At 40.9% G+C, this 18,428-nt stretch overlaps 1 long non-coding RNA gene across 24 annotated transcripts in view; it reads left to right on the top strand.

The window, feature by feature from the left end:
- The first annotated feature begins 17 nt into the window (after window positions 1-17).
- Window positions 18-18,428, top strand: part of LOC102901603 — a 79,594-nt gene continuing 61,183 nt past the window's right edge. For 5 of the 24 annotated variants that reach the window (XR_006585348.1, XR_006585351.1, XR_006585352.1 and 2 more), the window contains exons 1-2: window positions 9,924-10,679; window positions 16,525-16,557. This is a non-coding gene — a long non-coding RNA (uncharacterized LOC102901603). Of the gene's footprint in view, window positions 138-9,913; window positions 10,680-16,524; window positions 16,558-18,428 lie in introns of those variants that run through there. The other 19 variants (XR_006585338.1, XR_006585345.1, XR_006585339.1 and 16 more) reach the window with 14 other exon arrangements.

Here is an 18,428-nt window from a genome sequence, read left to right as displayed (position 1 = left end):
AGTCCCTTCAGGCCTCGCCTAGGCCTGCGCCGCCCGCGAGCAGAGGACGGAGTGAGGAGTGCCGCCTTTGTCACCTGATGACCTCTCTGCTGGGGCCACGGAGTGGTCCAGGAGGTCGTCTGTTTAGCTAAAAACAGGTCTCAGTCGCCGCGTTTTTAATATTATTAGCCACGAGAATAATAAGGGAGCTTTAGCCCCAAGTTAGAGTTGGCAGAATTTTGCTATAATCTCTGCGCGATTTCGGTAATTTGTCAAGGACCTGCGTCTCTCTGCTTCTGTCTCGCCCTCCTAACTTTTAGCATTTGCGCGGCACAGAGCGTGTACAAGAGGAGTTTAGGGCCGACCTTTACCCTCATTGGCGGGTAGGAGCGGTTACTGTGATGTGGCGTGCAGACTAATGTGTGATTTAAAGTGATCCGCGAGGAATGTGGAGAGGACTGCCGTACAGTATTTTTAGAAAACACTAATGTGAACTACACTGGTTCCCCGAAAAAGCTCTACGATGAGCATGTAATTCCCCCTGGTATTCAAGTAAGACTAAGGCTTCGTAACGACAAGGAGAGCGGCTGCTTTCGCCTGTTGCTTCTGAAACTCTGGCCTGAGCCAGTGACAGGGCCCCCGTAATCTGGAAAATCCCTAGTTTCCAAAAATAGGGCGAGAACTTTACAGAGATAATTTGATTATGTCCAGGGGTCAATGTATCCATGTTGGTTACTACAATTAGGCAGAATGGAAGAAATAAATCTCATTTGTGTTTCTTTCTTCTGGGATTTTAGCTAGCGATTCCTGAAATTTCCTCATGTTTGAAGTAAAAACAGTGATACTGATAGGAACAGGTAGAGTCTGGAGTTGGGAGTAAATGAGTAGATCTTGGTTTATTCCAACTATCTTTTTATCCCACACTTGAACCTCTGATACGTTAAGCTGGAGATGAGAAATCCCATTATCTTTCTATTCATAGCTCGGGTTTAAGGCTTACTCTGTTAAATTGTGAAAAGTGCATTGAAACTTGGATCTTTAGAACAAAGGAAGTTTGAATACATTTCAGTATTTGTCAGTGATGTCATTAAAGCAAAACATATTCAGAAACCTCATCTTTAAAAAAAGCATTACATAGGGGCGCCTGGGTGGCGCAGTCGGTTGAGCGTCCGACTTCAGCCAGGTCACGATCTCGCGGTCCGTGAGTTCGAGCCCCGCGTCGGGCTCTGGGCTGATGGCTCGGAGCCTGGAGCCTGTTTCCGATTCTGTGTCTCCCTCTCTCTCTGCCCCTCCCCCATTCATGCTCTGTCTCTCTCTGTCCCAAAAATAAATAAACGTTGAAAAAAATAAATAAATAAAATTAAAAAAAAAAAAAAGCATTACATCGATTTTATTTGGTAAATCCTTATATGAATAGTTCTGGACCCTGGCTGTGAATTAGAATCTTCTGAGTTTTGAAAACATATTGATGCTTGAGCCTTACCTTCAGCCTTGCCAACCTTATAGAGGTTGATGTAATTAATTTAGGGTGGGCTCAGCCAGTGTGTGGATTTTGCCTATCCTCCAATGTTCAGCCAGGGCTAAGAAATACTACTCCAATGGAGTGTAATTCAGGTTCTGGCTAAAGCACTTAAACTCTCTGATTTTAACTTTTTTTTTTTTTTTTAGTGTTTATTTATTTTTGAGAGAGAGATAGCTGGAGAGGAGCAGATAAAAAGGGGACAATCCAGAGTGGGTTCCATGCTGACAGCAGCAAGCCTGATATGGGGCTTGAACTCACGAATCATGTGACTTGAGCCAAAGTCAGAAGCTTAACTGAGGAGCCACCCAGGCACCCCTCCCTGACCTTTCTGACTAGTCTGCTTCCAGGGAAACTTCCCTAGCCAATATTCAGAAGTCATTTAAAAATAATATTAATAAACTTTGAAATCTTTAAAAACTATTTAATGGTACGCTGTTTTTCTGGTTCTGATAACCTACTATGGTTATGTAAGATAGTGTTTTGGAAGTTTGGATCAATGATACATGGAACTCTGCTATTTTTGCAACTTTTTGTGAGTTTTCCATTATTTCAAACTAAAAAAAAAGGCTAATTGGTAACATGATTCATTGAAACATAAAGTTTCAGTGAAATCACCACCTGTATTTATAATGACTTGAGAGTAATATCATTTATTTTTAAGATATTTCTTAATGGAAATTTATTCCTCTTTAGAGGGTCTTCCACCATACCTCTTCAATATGCTGCCAATAAACTGACTTGTTGATGTCTTGATATATTTTATAATATGTTTTTACTCTCTAGATTCATGATTTTTAAAAACTCACAAGTGTAGGAGGGAGTTATGGGAGGAGATGGGGTTCCTTTTCTATTCCTGATATCTTATCCCAGTAGACCTCTCTGCTCCCCACCTCCCTTCCTGTGTCTGACATTCATTTCCAGAAGAGCAGAAACACCCAGATCATTCCACACTTGGGCCTATTTCCCACTTCCTCGGACTGTACCCCCAAATTATGTCCAATAGAGAGGAGTATTTTCACTGTTCATCCCTTTAGCATCAAAAAAGGTGGTAGAGGAGGTGGGCCAACATTTTATTTGCTTAGCATTAATTCATCAAACTGATGTTATTTTTAATTTTAATTTTTTTTTAAATCCATGACTAATCCGTAGGATGGAAAGCAATAGGTCTAGTGGTTCTGCTCCACAAGGTTGTCTAAGGATAGGGGTTAAAAAAAATTATGATTATCCTTTTCAGGGTAAAATTCTAGATAAATCATAGTTTAGAAAATTGTTATGTTATTTCTAAATTATTTTTTTTATTAATTTTTTTTTCAACGTTTATTTATTTTTGGGACAGAGAGAGACAGAGCATGAACGGGGGAGGGTCAGAGAGAGGGAGACACAGAATCGGAAACAGGCTCCAGGCTCTGAGCTGTCAGCACAGAGCCCGACGCGAGGCTCGAACTCACAGACCGCGAGATCGTGACCTGAGCTGAAGTCGGACACTTAACCGACTGAGCCACCCAGGCGCCCCTGAAGAATCATATTCTTGATGCTTTGATCAGTTCTCATTCCATTAAACACTGTAGCCTTTCTGGGGAACATGTTTTTCATATTATTTAACAGGTTCTTTAATCCTAAAATCATAATTGATAAAATTTATTAATTTCTTCAGCAGTTATTCACCAGTAGACCACCAGAGTTTAATAACACTGTAATTTAGGCTAAGGGTAAATGAAGTGTAAGTCCCCATCAGAAGAAGCTACACTCTTAATAAAGGGAATGATACACACAAAGCTAAATGTTAAGGTGACCAGTAAGTGCAAGAGCAGGCAGAGAAAGGATAAGTCGTTATGGTAAATGTGACCAGGAGAAGTTATAACCTTAAGAAGTTCCTAAGCAAGCTTCTGTTTATAGCAGAGATCATAGAATATTTGATTTTACACATGAACTATTCATGTGGCTTCATGACTTTTTAGTCTTGTGGTTATATGACAGTACATTCTGATCTGGTTGCTCTCATCATTAGTTGTTCTGAAATTGATTTATATGTAATTAAGGCTTAGGCATATACTGCTTGGTAAATCTCATAACAGCACCGGGCATTCTGCTGCTAGTTCTGCTGAGAACTACTTCTGAGATTTTAAGCAACCAGTTTACTCAAGAGGGACTCCAGCTGGAGCCCTTGCAGGTCTAAACTTCGGTGATTCTGGTCATCCAAACATCTTGAACCTCAGACTCCTCTTTGGTTCTTATTTCTTCTTTATTCTAGTCACCTAGTCCTGTTGTTACTTCTTTCAAGGAAGGAAATTGTTCTTGAATCTTCCCGTTCTGTCTATCCTATCATATCTACTGGTATCTCATGCGTGGACCATTATAGTAGCTGTCTAAATGTTCTTCTTCATTCTCACCCATTCCTCATTCAACTGGGGAAATCTCTAATCTTTGAAATACCAGTTTCCTCACCTCACTTCCTCAAATAAAAACTTTGGAAATAAAAGATAGAGATCAAACACCTTTTGGAAGTTGAAGCTTTGTACAGTATAAACTTGCTTTGTCAATGATTCCTTATCAAATTACCAGCTTGCCTAATTCCCTTCCTTTCTCAAGCTCACAACATTCTTACTCTTCCTCTCTGTTAATCAAATCTTTCCAATTTTTTTGAGATCTAGATGAATTTCTACCTCTTGCCAGAAGCCTTCCCCACCTGTTCTAGCTTTCATTACCTTTTCCCTTTGTTTAGGTTCCCTCCTGGCATTTATGACCTTCACTATATGTTTTGACACTTGATTTTATACTGTTATGCATTGTTACTTGATCACCTCATGAGCGTGTGTCTTGACTTTAAAAATAGGACCATATTTGCATTTATTTTGCATTGTGCACAGAACTTGGCAGACACTGTGCCTATGGTAGATACTTAATCAGAACTTGTGGCACTGAATTGACATTTGTTTCCTCGTGCTTGGCCTAGGAAGCCTGGTTTTGCCTTTTCCTTTCCGTCCAAACAGCCAGTTCCATCCTCAGATATCTGTCCTACCACTGTAGCCATCTCCCTAATGGAGAACTACTGTACTCCCAAATAGAGGTCCCCATTTGCCCTGTTCGCTTTGCAGCACTCAGCCGTGTTTCCACTTCTGCTCTATTCTGTGTCCTTCTTATAGTGGGCTGCTTAAGTAGCCCACAAGTTCTGTTCTATATAGGCATGAGCTACAGAACAGAATGCCTGTTGGCATTGTTATAACCGGAGTTGTGGTGTGAGGATGGGAGCTCACAGAAGGCAATACAGTGGACTAGTTTGGTGTTTGATGTAGACAGAGGCTCAGTTTTTGGAGGTATGTCCAGAAATTGGTCATGTGTGACCAAGAGTTAAGGACAGTGCCAGTTAGATAAACTGAACTGTAAAGCCAAGAAAACCATAGGTTTGCTTTTGGAGCTAGACTAATGTTAATAGTCCGATGTCTTTTTCACACAAGGAAACTAAGGTCCAAGGAGGAGGTTGCAAATGTAGCTACTCATTAGTATTTGCTAATTGCAAATAATTCAGTGCAGCCTATCCTTGGATGGATTCCTTCTTTATGGTATTTAATGTCAGAAATTGGCCAGCTAGTGTTGGTTTCAGTTACCTATTCAAGAGTAATAAGAGCTTGTTGGTATGACCTCCAGACAGACTACATCAAGGAAGTATGACCCTGCCAACACCTGGAATTTGGCCCAGGGAAACTAATTTAGGACTTCTGACCTACAGAACTGTAAGATGAAAATTTTTGTTGCTTTAAGCCCTAAGTTTGTTGTAATTCTTCATAGCAGTTTTAGAAAACCAGCGTACTAAGAGTAGCTATTTGCTGATATTTAAGAAATGTTTCTCAAACCTTAAGATGCTCCACCTGGGTGGAGCCTACAATCCCCAATTCTAAAAATGACTCCTGAGTGATGCTGAAACTGCTAGTCCAAGGGCTATACTGAGCAGCAAGGCTTTGAGGCACATTAGATGATTTTGTCTTTTATTACTTCCAGTATGAGGAAGTAGACCCAGTGGTTAAGAGTACCGGAGGCTCTGGAGTTAACATACTGGGGGAAAAATTCTGTCACTTAATAGTTACGCAACTTTTGGCAAACTACTTAATTTGCTTAAATTATTTAGGCAATTATTTAAGTTCAGTTTTCTCACCAATAAAACGATACTAATAACACCTACCCCGATTACTCTTTGTTAGGTGAAAGGGTTATACATGAGTTCATTTCCCAGTCCTTGGAAATGCAAATTATTTACCTGATGTTGGCCAAAGGGTAATGCCTATAATCCTGGTCCCAGGGACTTTTGGGTTGCCAGGTGTGAACATTTTGTATTCATTCATTCATCCATTTTTCACTTTTAAACTCTTATTTGTTGACAACTAAGTACTAGACTTTATTCTAGGCATTGGGGATATGGTGATAAATAAGACAGATTCTGCCTTCAAGGAGTTTGTAGATGATACACAGATATACAAGTGTGATAATTTTGGCTAATTCTTTTTTTTTTAATAAAATGATCTTTGAGATATATTATTAAGTGAATATTGAAAAGTGAACATGTATATGGCACAATATGTGTAGTGTGATCCTTTTTATAAGAAGTTAACTATACATATATATGATGAATTACTAGTGAAATGAAATTTTAAGATGTTGAAAATGCAAATCTGAATAGTTTATTAGATTTAATAGATGTAAAGTTACTTTGTCAAATTTCCATAACAATTTCTAGACACTGAATTTCTAGATTTATCTCATTGATTACTCATAATAAACAGTTCAGAGTTTGGTGTCAGCCCATGGGCCATTCTTTGAGTGATATTATTCTTTTCATTTTTTAAAATACTATAACATTTCTTGTATAATTGCAATTGTTTTGAAAAAAAATCCTAATTTGGTCTGATAACAGACACAGTAGAGAAGCGGTTCTGAGGATGGGGTAATTTTATGGACAAGCAAACAAAGAAGGTGGCAAAAAGGAGGTGATATGTGATCTGGATTTTAAAGGCTACATGGGCATTCGTCAGAAGGATAAGTGTGGAAGAGTATTTTATTTTCTTTAATTTTTTTTAATGTTTATTCTTGAGAGAGACAGAGCACAAGCAGGGGAGGGGCAGAGAGAGAGGGAGACACAGAATCTGAAGCAGGCTCCAGGCTCTGAGCTGTCAGCACAGAGCCTGACGCAGGGCTCAAACTCACTAACTGCAAGATCATGACCTGAGCCAAAGTTGGATGCTTAACCACCCAGGCACCCTGGAAGAGTATTTTAAACAGAGGGAAAATGGGAGCCATGGCAGGGAGGTGTGAAATTGCTCGTTGTGTTGAGAAAGATAGTGGACATCTGTTGTTTTAGCCTGCTCAGCATCTAGTCTCCCTTCTTCCATTTCCCTTAGGGACCCACAACTTCTCCATTCTCAGCGTAGGTGGTTTGGGTAGGGCTGACCTCTTCCCTAGCTCACAAATCAATCAGCATTTCTCACCCCACTCCCCTTCCAGTGATTGGTTCACGACGTCAATTATGTCAAGAACTTTTGCTGTAACCCTGGCCAGTGGAGGGGAAAGAAGTGCTTGTTCCTGCTGGGGCTGTTGAGAAGGGAGATGTAAGCCCAGACTGACAGAGTACCAGTTTAACACTGGACAAATGAACCAGTTTGAGAATGGAGCCTGCAGAGAAAAACAGCAGAGACCAGAGATAGAAACTCAATCCAAAGACTTTATGCCCTCACATGTAGCCATACCCCTATCTTCTACCCGAGATTTTCAGTTACATGAACAAATAACTTCTTTTTTATTCATTTAATCTTAACTGAAAGACCTACACAAGGAATATTTTGGTGTGCTAGAATATTGTGTGTGTGTGTGTGTGTGTGTGTGTGTGTGTGTGTACACTAGGGACTAAGAGGCTGCAAGGGTGGGCAGGGGCTAGAAGAGCTTAGGAACAGGCCCTCATTTACTGAGGAGCTCTGGAGGGTCTAAAGCAATGTTAAAAAGGAGTCACTAGTGCTAAGCCTACATCACCAAACCAAAACTAACCTCTAACTTCATTGCAGTTTCAGTCTCCTCCAGGAATGTAATCTTAACTCATTGATCTGGAATTTCTTGGTTGGCAGTAGTGAGGTAATTTAGCTAATAGGCCCTCTTTTATCTCCCAAAGGAAGGTGACCTTGACTGAAATAATCCTTTCTTTCTTTCTTTTTTTTTTTCTTCATTTGTGACTTCCTTATCCCATCCCTTCTCTGCCTTTAAAACTTTTCCTTTTCTGTAGCTCTTTGGAGTTCCTTTCTATTTGCTAGATGGGATACTGCCCAATTTATACATCATTCAATAAAGCCATTTAGATCTTTAAAACACAGTTGAATTTTTTTTACTCTGTTGAATTTTTATTTAACAGCGGCGATTACCTCAAGAAAATGAAGAGCTATAACTCAGAAACTAATATTAAGAACATTTACTTCCTCAGGTTTTTCTAGCAGTTTCATTTTTATTATTCTCTTTCTTTCCCTCTGGTTGGGGCTAGGCAATTAAACATAGAAAGGACCTAGCAAGTCCCTGAAAATGACATTTTAAAGTGTTTTCCTTTGAAGAAATGAGAGTTGTTATTCTATTTTGAACAATGAAGTAGCAGACTCTATTTACTTGTGTTTTCTAACAAGCAGTCAGTATAAGCAGACTTTCACTGTAGAAACTTTTAGGAATATTAAGAATCTTCTTTTCTGAAGCACCCTACTCACTGAATTCATTTTCTCAGCAGGAACAAGAAGTAACACTTCAGCCATTTTGGACATTATAACAAAAATAAATGAGCTTCACATCAACTTCCCTACATATATTTGTCCTGTCTCTTTAGTCTATAACAATTCCCTAGGCTCTTTTCTTTTATATTTTTCATGATTCCAAGTTAGTGGTTTTACAGCATGTCCCTTAATTTGGATTTGTCTGATTGTGATTAGATTGTGATTAGATTCAGGGTGAACATCTTCCCACAAACACTCCATAGATGATGTTGTATCTCCAAGTTTAAGAGCAAGGGTCTTATGATGTCCAGTTATTGTCCAATTTTTACTTAATTTTGATGGTTTAGTTAAGGTGGCATCCACCAGATTTATCCATTATACCTTTACACCTTTTAATAACCTGTGGGATGATTCTTTGGCAATAAATAACACTCTCAATATCTTTTGTACATTGTTTCAAAGAAGAAAAATGGCCCAGTTGAAACCTTACAGAGTTGGAAAGGATTATTTCAACAAATTTCTAGTTACTACCCATTAAACTATGTCATCCTAGGTGCTACGACCACACAGTAGTGAGACTGACCAGAGTAAAACAAAGAGCAAAATACCACAGGAGAATTTGGGAGAATGACATAGACCACATTAAAAGTGAGGAAGAGGAAGTTCAGAGATAGGCAATGACTTGACCGAGACTTTACTATCAAATGTCAGAAGTGAGATTAGAACTTTGGTTTTTCTGATATCCAATCCAGCGTTCTTTTCGTGACAGCATAAGAAGATTGTATTGTAAAGCTGGTTTTCCAGGACAGGTGCAACATTTGTTCTTACAGTGAAAACAGTTCATGACACCTTACTATGTAACTAAAAGAACAAGCTTTCTGCAGGCCCACCACAATGTGTTTTAGAGAAAATGTTATTTAGATTGATTTAAATTATGTACATTGTGACATTTAACTCCATTGGACACCTAGTCTAGTTTTAGCTCCGAGAAATGCTTCCTCATACTGACAGTGACAAACACACTTGCAGATCTGATGTTGCTCATCTGCCACACCTTAAATCTACTACGGAACAAGATTTTTCTATTCACAAGTCAGGAAACAATTCAAAGGTATTTAAATCCCACATCCTGAGAGCGCTTACAGTTGACACATAATTGCTTTATGAGTGTTTGCATACATCTCACTGGAATCTCAAAAACGACCCACTTACTCCTTAAGGTGGGAAGTGCGGATCGGTACATATAGTCTGGATTGCTAAATGCTTTGCCTTTACATTTAAGAATCTCTAGTGTATACTTTTCAGAATAGAAACATAAGAGAAATAGTCTTATACATACATTCGTTCAAGTATGTATTATACATTCATGCAGGACTATCGGCTTCAAATTTAAAAGCTGGTTCTGGAGATGAACTGTTTTAGGCATTGGTTTGGTGAGTCATGAGATTCTTTTGGGCTCAGTTTTGGATCTATAGACCCTGAAGGCCACAATATCATTTGACCTTTGTTCGTGCTTCTCAATACCGAACCTTGTAACATTCTGCGTGCTTTGGGATAAATGAATTTAATTAAACAGTTAAATATTACATTTACAATTTTTTACATATGACTGGAGAGAACTCCCTCCGCCAACTGCTAAAGAGCCCGCCTTCCCGCCTTCCCGATTCTGGAGGACAGGCAGGTTTCCCAAAGGGCTCTACCGTGGGGGTTAGTGACTGAAGTGGGCTGGTCAATCGGAAAGTCCTTTTCCCCTTGCTACGAGCTCGGAGAAAGCTCAGTACCCACAGCACGTCAGACAAACAACCCACCACCCCAGGCTCTCAGGCCCCGCTGAGCCTCACGGTCCGCCCAGGGACAATCGCGCCCAGCTCTGCCGCTGAACCCATGCAAGGCCTGGCTGGGCTGACGTAGGCTCCAGGCGAGAAATTATTTCACAACTGTCAAGAGGAAAGAGCGCGCCCACTCCGTCATTTCTAGGAAGGCCGGGGCCTGCCAGGCTGCGGGGGCGGACGGGAAGGACCGCACACTCCCCAAAACAACTGCAAACCCAGGGACAACCCGCGCACGCGCAACGCTCTCTTGTCCCTGAGGTTGAGCGGCTCCCTCCGCCAGCTGCCGGATCTAACTTGTGGGCCTTCTCGGCGCGCCGACTTCCGCGCCTGAGCGGCCGTGACGTAGCCGGTCTCCTCCTCTCGTCCTCCCGCGGCGCCGGTCTCTTGTGACGTCAGCAGCAGAATCCTCTCAGTCGATATAGTGCTAAGTGAGGGGCGGGCCGGATGGGCTGGTTGCCTGCTCCTCCCCCAACCTGAACTTGTTTTGTAAAGGAAACCTCTTGTAATTTCCTAAGACTTTAGATTAAGTCTTTAAACTGTTCCCGTTTCCTAATAAGGGAGAAAACGGCCCTCACCCTAGTTCCAGCTCCTTCCAAGCTGAGAGTTCTGTTAGAAGTAAGCTGCAAAATGTGTTGTTATTTGGATTTATTTGGAGGCTTTTTGCTTGTTGTTTTTATGTGTTCTCTTGGTGTGTAAATTGGCAGAAAGTGACATCCATAAAATCGTAACTTTGTATATTGGAAGCTGGGGTAAGCAGTACTTAGTCTAGGTTAATGAAATTAATGTAATTTTAATTTAGTTTAAATTTAGTTTCCATTTGAATTATCCAGGAGTGTCATCAAGAAAGCGTGGGTATAAAAAACGGTTAAAGAGCTTCCAGGAGTATTTAATCGTTTTGTAATCTGTTTAAAGCCAAAATGAAAATCAGGGTGTAATACAAGTAAAAAGAATTTACACTTGTAAGGGGTGAAGGTTTTGTTTTTAGGGATAGTGAAATAGACACAGAGATTTGTGTGACTTGCTCAATAGGGATGGAATTCAGGCCACTGCTTTCACAATGCCAATACTCTTCCCAGTTTGGCTAAAGCTGCCTTTAGAACCCGCTGCTGGACCTGGGCATCTATTGCCACTTTTCTTGGCTTCCTCCCTCACTGGTCTTTTCCCCTTTTCCATGATTCTGGTTCTTGCCCTCTCCTCCCTTTTGCTTTCTCCGTTTAACTTACTCTGTTTTCTTGATAGTTGAATCAGCCTTTCCTTTCCTTTGAATACCTCTTTTTAAAAAATACCTGTAAAAGTGAGGGCACCTGGGTGGCTCGGTTGGTTGAGCCCTCCCTCCGACTTTGGCTCAGGTCATGATCTCCCAGTTAGTGAGTTTGAGCCCACCTGGCCTCTGTGCTGACCGCTCAGAGCCTGCTTTGGATTCTGTGTCTCGCTCTCTCTCTGCCACTCCTCTGCTTGCACTCTCTCTCTTTCTCTCTCTCTCTTTCAAAAAAAAAATTTTAAATACCTGTGAAAGGAAGTAGAAGGATTTTTAAAGTTTATTTTCTTGTGTTAAGGGAGGTTTTTGGGGGTGCGGGTAAGTTTGTATATGGATAGATATAAAACTTCCTCTGGTAAAAGCTGCCTCATAGCTTTTTTTCATTCATAGCAATACAGTGAAAGTAGGAGTGTGTGTGTGTGTGTGTGTGTGTGCGCATATGTGCGTGCAGTGAAGAAAAGAGAGAGGAGAGGGGAGGGAGTGCTGTGGTGCACTGTTTGGAATCAGAAACAGGAGAAAAAATATATAAACAGAGGGGTGCCCTACTCAATTCAAAATGACACAACTGTAGGTTCTATGAAAGAAATACATCGTTTCCAATCAATCCCTGCAAGTGCTTCAGTAATGCATTTCCTTAGATGATTTGTGTCTTTCACAGAATAAACCTGTAGCTTTAGCAGCTTTAGCTGCCCCAGAAAAAGTAATCCTAGGAGTTCTGTTGATCTATTTCATAAATAATGAAATAATATATCAGTGTTTCAGGACTACGTGGCCACCCTATAGGCTTCTCAGTATGGTGGCACCTGTTTCCAGTTCTGCCGGTGGATGTTGTTATCCTTCTACACGTGGGGAACCTAAAGCACAGAGTCCCTTGCCTACCTTACAGACCTACAATGAGACAGAACTGCTGTTTTTTTCCATTTTCTAGTTTCTGGGTGAACATATCTAGTAATATTATCTAACTTTGAACGAATAATAGAATTCACTAAAATATACCAACTGAGTGAAGCATGTTGTCTTATTAGCAATTTATTTCTTTGGTGTTTGTCTTACTCTGCTTGGTCAACAGTAACTTGCAGAAGTTGATTGGAAACATATTTTGTATATTGATTTGAGGGTAGTCCTGAAGTTTGATTTATGTGTTATTTCCCTATATTGAAAGAAAATACACTGTTCTGTATTCCATAATTTAAAAATAATTGGAGAGGCACCTGGGTGGCTCAGTCGGTTAAACATCTGACTCTTGATTTTGGCTTAGATTGTTGAGTTCGAGCCCTGAGTCAGGCTCCACATGGAGCCTGCTTGGGATTCTTTCCCCCTCTCTCTGCCCCTCCCCTGCTTGCAAGCTCTCTCTCAAAATGAATAAGTAATCTTAAAAAAAATTGGAAACTCGAGTGCATTAACCTAAGTGAAACAGACAAATACTATCCCATATTCACCAGGATGTACATTACATCCCAGAACTTATTCCTCTTATAATTGGAAGTTTGTATCCTCTGACCAGTTATCTCCCCATTCCCTGCCTCCTTCCACCAGCCTTTGGTAACCACTACTGTTTCTCTGAGTTTGGCTTTTTAGATCCCACATATAAGTGAGATCATACACTGGCTTATTTTGCTTAGCATAATGCCCTCGAAGTTCATCCAAGTTGTCTCAAATGGCAGAATTTCCTTTTTTCTCATGACTGAATAGTATTACATTATATGTATACACCATATTTTTGTTATATACATCCATTGATGGATGCCTACATGGTTTCCATATCTTGGCTATTGCAAGTAACACTGCAGTAAACATGGGATTGCAGCTATCTCTATGAAATCCTGATTTTAATTCCTTTGGATTCAGAAGTGGGATTGCTGGATCATTTGGTAGTACTGTTTTTAATTTTTTGAGGAACTTCTCTATACTATTTTTCATAGTGGCTGTACCAATTTACATTCCTACCAACAATGCACAAGGATTCCTTTTCCTCCACAACTTCACCAACACTTGTCTCTCGTCTTTTTGATAATAGCCATTCCAACATGTATGAGGTGATATCTCATGGTTTTGATTTGTATTTCCCTGATGATTAGTGATGGGAGCACCTTTTCATATGCTAGTTGCCCATTTGTATGTCATCTTTGGAAGACTATTCAATTTCTCTGCCTATTTTTTAATCAGGTTTTTGTTTTGTTGTTTAATGCTATTGAGTTGAATTCTTTATATATTTTGAAAATTATCCCCTTATTAGATATATAATTTGCAAATATTTTCTCCCATTCTGTAGGTTGCCTTTTAATTTTGTTAGTAGTTTCTTTTGCTGTGTGGTTTTTTTAGTTTGATGTGGTCCCGTTTATTGATTTTTGCTTTTTAAAAAAATTTTTTTTAACGTTTATTTATTATTGAGAGACAGACACAGAGCGTGAGCAGGGGAGGGGTAGAGACAGGGGGAGACACAGAATCTGAAGTAGGCTCCAGGCTCCGAGCTGTCAGCGCAGAGCCCGATGCGGGGCTCGAACTCACAAAGTATGAGATCATGACCTGAGCCAAAGTCGGACGCTTAACGGACTGAGCCACCCAGGTGCTCCTATTGATTTTTGCTTTTGGTGCTTGTGCTTTTGGTGTCCTATCCAGAAAATTGCTGCAAGACCAATGTCAAGGAGTTTTTTGCTGTTCCCTTTATGGTTACAGGTCTTATGTTTAAGTCTTTAATCCATTTGAGTTCATTTTTATGAGTAGTGTAAGATAAGGGTCCAATTTCATTTTTCTGCATGCAGTTATCTAGTTTTCCCAGTAACAGAGCAGATATTAAATGTTCTCAACATAATGACAACAAAAACAAAGTGGTAATTATGTGAGGGGAGGGATGTGTTGACTACCTTTGTTGTGGTCAATGTTTCATAATGTATGTGTTTATCAAATCATCACATTGTGTGCCTTAAACTTACATAATATTATATGTCAGTTATATCTCAGTAAAACTGGGGTGAAAAAATAAAGAGAATTAAAAAAAATTGTTGATTTCAATGAAGAATGAAAACAGAAAAAATATGATCTGTGATATTTAATCCAAACATTTATATTAGGATAAATTATTCCCATAATGTCTGTGTAATGTTATATGTGTATCCTGAAGTTTGCAATTCACAGAAGCACTGTTATTTTATGTTATTCTTCCCCCCCAAAAAAAAATTCTACCTTCGAGAGTAGTGATTTTTATCTTTTATATATTTTTATATCTTTTATATCTTACATTTATCATAAAATTAGAAACCTGGATCCCAGGATGGTAGAAACACAAACCCACTTGCTTATTCCAAAAAACTTTTTATATATTTATAGGACTTTATTATTATCCTTACTATATACACTATTTTAAAGACAAAATATAAGGCAGGAGCATTGTTGGGTTTTTTTTTGTGGCTTCGTGGCTTTTTGTGTTGGGGTTTTGTGGCTTTAAAATACAAATAAAAATAATGTCTGTATTAGTGTTTCAAATGTCAGCAATAGTGTTGACATTTTTACTGCTAGAACTATAAAATAGAGACATGAATTAATATAATCACCTGAGAAGTTAGGCTAATCAATTCTTTTATTGGAAAACTTGAGGATGTCTTTTACTAACGTCATTCATGAGATACAATTTGAAATGGGGGCTCAAAGAGCAAGGTTTAGGGGCACCTGGGTGGCTCAGTCATTTAAGCATCCGACTCGATCTTGGCTCAGGTCATGATCTCACAGTTGTGACATCGAGCCCCACAGTGGGTGCTGTCCTCCTGGAGCTGGTTGGGGTTCTCTCTCTCTCCCTCTTGTTCTGCCCCTCCTCCATGTGCACATGCCCTCTCTCCCCCTCTTTCTCAAAATAAATATGTAAACTTTAGGAAAAAAAGAGCAAGGTTTACTGACTTTATTCTTCTATCTTAGAACTAAGATAGAGGCTCACACAACTAACAAGTAGTTTGAACAGAAAGCATGAACTAAAGGGACTAGGCTTTACATGTTCTGAATCTCTCAAGTGGGACAACATGTATGTACAAAAATTTCTTTAGATTATTTGGAAAAACTTTATTCCAAAGTATTGTGAACTTCCATTCTGCAGATGATTGGAATATATTTGGGTAATGAATCTGTCCATTCATACCCATATGTCTTTGACCCTCATATTCCATTGCAGTTACTTTTTCTGCATAACAAACTGACCTAAATTTGGCATCTTAGAAACAACCATTTTATTATGTTCATAGATTTTGTGGCTCAGAAATTCCATCCAAGCACAGCATGGTTGATTCTTCTCTGAGGAGTCCCTTGGGCTGGTCTGGCTCAAAGACTAGGAGCAACTACTCTTGGCTACTTTGTGTGGGTTGGCTTCCTTACAGCTAGTGTCATCTGGGTAATTAGACTTTATGTGGCAGTTCAGGGCTCCAGCCTCAAGTGTTCTAGTGCATAAGGCCAGTGCTGCATTGCCTTTTATGACTCAGCCTCACTATTGTGTCTGCTGTAAACTATTGGTCGAAGGAGTCATAAGTCTACCCAAATTCAGAAAGTGCATGTGCTCGTTTTGTGTGATTCATCTTATCGTGCCTCACAGATATTGGGTTGTTTTTTTTGTTTTGTTTTGTTTTGTTTACAAATTGAAGTTTTGTGGCAACCCTGCCTTGAACAAGTCTATCAGTGCCATTTTTTCCAACAACAGTTGCTTATTTCATGTCTCTGTGTCACGTTTTGGCAATTCAGTATTTCCAACTTTTTCCTTATTTGTCATGGTGATCTGAGATCAGCAATTAGTAATTGCTGAAAGCTCAGGTGATGGTAAGCATTTTTTAGCAATAAAATATTTTTTAAGTTTTTATTTTATTTATTTTGAGAGAGAGAGAGAGAGAGCAGGGGAGGGGCAGAGAGAGAGAGAGAGAGAGAGAGAGAGAGAGAGAGAGAGAGACTCCCAAGCAGGCCCGGTGCTGTCAGTGCAGAACCTGACGCGGGGCTGGAACTCACGAACTGTGAGATCATGACCTGAGCTGAAATCAAGAGTTGGAAACTTAACCAATTGAGCCCCTAGCAATGAAGTACTGTGTTTTTTAATTAAGGTATGTACATTATTTTTTTAAGAGATAATGTTATTACACACTTAAGGGACTATAGTGTAAACATAACTTACATGCACTGAGAAACGAAAAAATTCATTTGACTCACTTTGTTGCAATATTTGCTTTATTACAGTGGTCTGCAAACAAAACCCACAATATCTCTGAGGTAAGTCTATATGTGCATTTCTGTAGGTTAGCACTTGGAATTAAGCAGATGCCTTGTACCCCCAAAAGTCTGCTCCTGTGACCCGGCCTCTCCAGAGACATGCCCTGTTTTGGTCCCTAGCTACCCTAACCCGCGCTGCCCACAAATGTGCAGACTGCACTCTCTCAGCTGGCCTTCGGTTGTTAGCATCCTCCAGGCCTATTGGGCTCAGGCTGGTCTTCGAAACCTGCATAGCCTCCAGGATGGAAAGTGCCCACTCCTCAAAAATCTTTCTGAGGTAGTAGCTTTAAACCAATGACGAACAGTCTGCATTTGGATTGACTGCCTGATGTGGTCCTGGTCTTAGTCAGCCATCAACGCTCCCAGGTGTCTATTCTTGGACGGTACCCAACAGTTCTGGCTGTTCCTTGCTGGCAGGTTCGTGCACTTTCCTCCACCTCTGCCTTCAGGAGAAATATGCACATTTGTGTAAAATAAGGCTTGGAATTAGATGCCAGGTACTAGAAAAAGACTGCTTCTGTGATCTGGCCTCACCCTGTTCCAGGTTCCTGGCCACCCTGACTTGTGTGACATGCACATGGGCAGTGCGTCCCCTGTCATCCATCCTTGGGTAGCCAGAACCCTCTAGGCCTGTGGAGCTAGGGCCTACACTTAACCAACTGCACATCTTCAGGAATGGAGGGAGACCTCCCCCTGAAAACCATTCTGAGACAACCACTGAAATGGGTGACTGGGGACCCCATGTGGACCTACTGTCTGCTGGAGTCCCAGGCTTCGGGCGGCAATCAAGTCTTCCAGGTGTCTCTTCTTGGAGACCACACATTCCATCCCTGGCAAGACAACCCAGATTACTCAGGCTCTGCCATCAGTGGGAATAGGCACATTTGTGTAGATTATGGCTTGGATGAGGTAGATGCTTTATAACCCCCAGGGCCTACTCCAGTGACCTGGCCTCTCCAGATGCCTTGCCCTGTTTAGGTCCTTGGCCACCCTGACCCATGCCACCTGTGCATGCTTACTTTGTTTGCATGCACTTTTTTGCACTCTTGGGCAGACTCGGCACTGAAGCCCGTGGAACTCTGGCCAGGCCCCAACCACCTGCATAGCCTCTGGCGTAGTGGGAGCCCACCTCCTGAAAATCACTCTGAGATGGCAACTGGAAATGGATAACAGTGTTTCTATGGATTTGCTTCCTTACTCGAGGCTTCAATGGAGACTAGTGCTTCCAGGTGTTTCCTAATGGAGGATACCCTGCCCTGCCTGCCTGGCTCCTTCCTGGCAAGGAAGTTGAAAAACTTCCAGCTCTGCCTTGGAGGGGGAGAATTGTGTACAATGGTAGGTAGGCCTTGCAATTAGGCTAAAGTTTTTTCTACCCCCAAAGAACCTGTGGGGGTTCTCCTCTCAGTTCTCAGTTCTCCTGTGTGAGAACCTCTCCCAACCCTTACCCTTTTCCAGGACCCTGGCCACAGGCACATGTGAGTCTGGCACATACACAGCACACACACTGACAGCTGCCCTGGGGCAGAAAGGCCCTCCAGGCCTTTGGAGCGTGGGCCCATCCCTTACCACCTGCATTGCAAAAAGTGGAGGAAGCCCACCCTCCACCCCCCAAAATCACTCTAAGGTGTTAGCTGAAATGGGAGACTGCCAGTCTCCTTGTGGACTGCTTGCCAAATGTGGTCCTGGGCTTGTGCTGTAGTTGGGCTCCCAGGTGTCTCTCTTTGGAGGATACGTTGGTGAGCCAAACCAATGTAGACCTTGCAAAGCAGTCCAGATTCACTCAGCTCTGCCTTCAGGTGAATATGTGCATTTGTGTACCAGAAGGCTTGGGATTAGGCAGATCAGTTACCTCCAATAGTCCCCTCCCCTGC

Source organism: Felis catus, chromosome C2, assembly GCF_018350175.1.
Source record: "Felis catus isolate Fca126 chromosome C2, F.catus_Fca126_mat1.0, whole genome shotgun sequence".
NCBI classification, from domain to species: Eukaryota; Metazoa; Chordata; class Mammalia; order Carnivora; family Felidae; genus Felis; species Felis catus.
This window is presented reverse-complemented; position numbering and strand designations above follow the sequence as displayed.